Source organism: Montipora foliosa, chromosome 4 (genome assembly GCF_036669935.1).
Source record: "Montipora foliosa isolate CH-2021 chromosome 4, ASM3666993v2, whole genome shotgun sequence".
Lineage (NCBI taxonomy): Eukaryota > Metazoa > Cnidaria > Anthozoa > Scleractinia > Acroporidae > Montipora > Montipora foliosa.
In genome coordinates this window covers 30,740,132-30,742,631 of record NC_090872.1, presented here as the reverse complement: position 1 = coordinate 30,742,631, position 2,500 = coordinate 30,740,132, and the positions used below count along the sequence as shown (strand labels likewise).

Genomic DNA, 2,500 nt, shown 5'->3' with positions numbered 1-2,500 from the left:
GTAAGTGGTAGTGCAATACGTTCGTGTGCAGTCGTTGTTGTCAGTTGCTGTGCTACAGATTGATCAGGTGATTTTGTGTCTATAGTCGTCAATGAATCAACAAGGACTGCTTTGGAATGTGTACTACGTTGCGACTATAGTGGTAAGAAAACAGATAAATTTTCAAAGCGCGCTCATAAGATCTGAAAGATCTTGTTTGACTAAGGTTAGCCGTGATTGATATTTTAGGTCTGTATCTCCCCGTTCATACGTGCCTGTCTTCAAGAAATTGGCAATCATCCGCCTTTGAAAACAGGCAAATGAATGAAAATAGAAGTTTAACTTAAACTTCAGCTTAAATATAAGACTTAAGGTTGGATGAAGGTGGATCAAACCAGTTTCAACACTAGAAGGATTGACAACAGTAGAAGGATTGACACTACAACACTTCATCACTTAAAAGCAATTTTATGGTACCATATCACACCAATTATTGTTGAAAAAGATTTGGTCAGGAAAGCCCTGCAAAAACACCTCATATTTTGGCTTTAGCTGTTCATATCTCAAAAACGAACGCGGTGACACCCATATATACATTTTGTTATTTCTGAAATATAATCAGCAAGCCAGAATGAAACTCTTTGCATAGTTTAAAGAAATTCTGTGGAGCGGATTCAGAGCCACTTTAAATAATTGAAAATTTAAGGTAGCTCTGAATCCTTTACACAGAATTTTTTTATACTTTGCAAAGAGTTTATCTTGGCCTGCTGATCACTTTTGCGCTATAAAAAGATAGGGGTCACCAAGCTTGTTTTTCAGATATGAGCAACTAAAGCCAAAATAGAGGGTGTTTTTGCAGGGCTTTCCTGTTTCCATGGTAACTTGTTACATCACAAGAACAACTGCATATTGCTCAGCAATAATTTATGTTTCACATGCTACCATAACATTGCTGTTACGTGATAAAGTGTTGTAGTGCTAATCCTTCTAATAACAAGGTCTCTGGAAAGAGTTGAAACTGGCTTGAGCCACCTCAGGAAGCAATCATTGCAATGATTATCGAAGTTGCTAATACGCAAATGAATTTGAAAACTTTTGAGTTAATTTCTTGATGGAAAATTCAGACAGATACGATCCATTGAAAACGATTACAGCAGTAACGATTTCCTGATAGTTTGTTCACAAGTTGTTTTGTGCCAAGTATTAGTGTGGTTTATTGATCACGAGCAAGCTTGATTCATATCGTTCTATGGAAACGTTTCCCTGCTAGAATTTCCACTGACCGAGAAAACAAGAAATCTGTTGCAGTCGGTGGACGAGAGGTATATGACGAAAGCTATGATCATTGGTATTGCATTTGTATACTAATAGTACATCGTGGTCATCCCAGTGAGTACAACTAGTAGACAATGAGCCCGCGTGAACAGTTAATAACCTGGAGATGTTAATAATCTTATCTACCTGGAGATGTTAGGATGCTAATTGAGTGGTTTTTCAGTTGCTAATAACGTTGCTATAATAAACGAGCAGTAAGTCGAGTTAATTTTCAATTAAGTCAGCTTTGCCCGGCGAAAACTGTTGATGAAGATTTTTAAAGCATTTACAGTTAAGCGAATAGCACATTTTGCCTTGTTTGCAAAAGATGGAACAGTCCCAACACATAATCTCAGCTGACAAGCTCAGATGATTGTGACCACGTAGAAGAAAGCAAAGCGAGTTTCCTGAAGCTGAACCGTCAAAGGAAGGAAAGGTAAAGGGTGTAAAAAGGAAAGCAGCTGCAGTTTCAGAAGTACCTAGTACGTAAACAGCTTGAAAAGCGGTTAATATCGGCCCAGCGGGATCAAAAGTTATTGGAAGCAGCAAAAGAAGACACTCTAATGAGGAAAGAAACGATAGATTATTTTAAGGAGTCTTCAAGAGGTACTCTACTTGCCATTGAGAATATGTCACAAACTATGAATAAACTAGCACAAGGTCTTACTCAGGGCATAACTTTATTAGCAGGTGCTTTGGCCAGACAACCACAACAAGTGTTCGTACCTCAGTACCAAACACATTACAGTGAGCAGCCAAGGTTTGAAGCACGACAATCACAGAATTACAACCAGCAGATATCAATGCAGTCAGCTACCACCTCGTATACCATTCATGGTGCAACAAGCAATGATGTTTCATACAACCAGAATGGTTCCTAAATCCAACTGTGATGGCAATAATAATTATTGGTTCTCAACTAAGAGCAAGAACAGTCTGCCATTCTTATTTCATGTTGGGTTGCAATAATGACAAAAAGCTTTCACATGCAGTTTGACAAAAGCGTTATAATAACTTTAAGGCATGTTTATTGACGTTTGTTTACATTTTGTTAACACAATCAGTTTTTTGCACCTTTGCTGACTAATATTTATTTCTCGTTTTTGAGGAGGGAGGTGGGGGGATGGGTATTTCAAGTAAAAGAAATTTATGGCTGTGTTGGAAAGATTTGTCGAAAAAAATGTTTCTGCAAACTATGACTGGAAGA

General features: G+C 37.8%; 1 long non-coding RNA gene across 2 annotated transcripts in view; it reads left to right on the top strand.

The window, feature by feature from the left end:
• The window catches only part of LOC138000596 (uncharacterized), a 17,083-nt gene that overhangs the window by 13,721 nt on the left and 862 nt on the right, over positions 1–2,500 (top strand). For both annotated transcript variants that reach the window (XR_011123168.1, XR_011123167.1), the window contains one exon: positions 1,981–2,500. This exon is cut by the window's right edge and continues 862 nt beyond it. This is a non-coding gene — a long non-coding RNA (uncharacterized lncRNA). The remainder of the gene's footprint in view (positions 1–1,980) is intronic.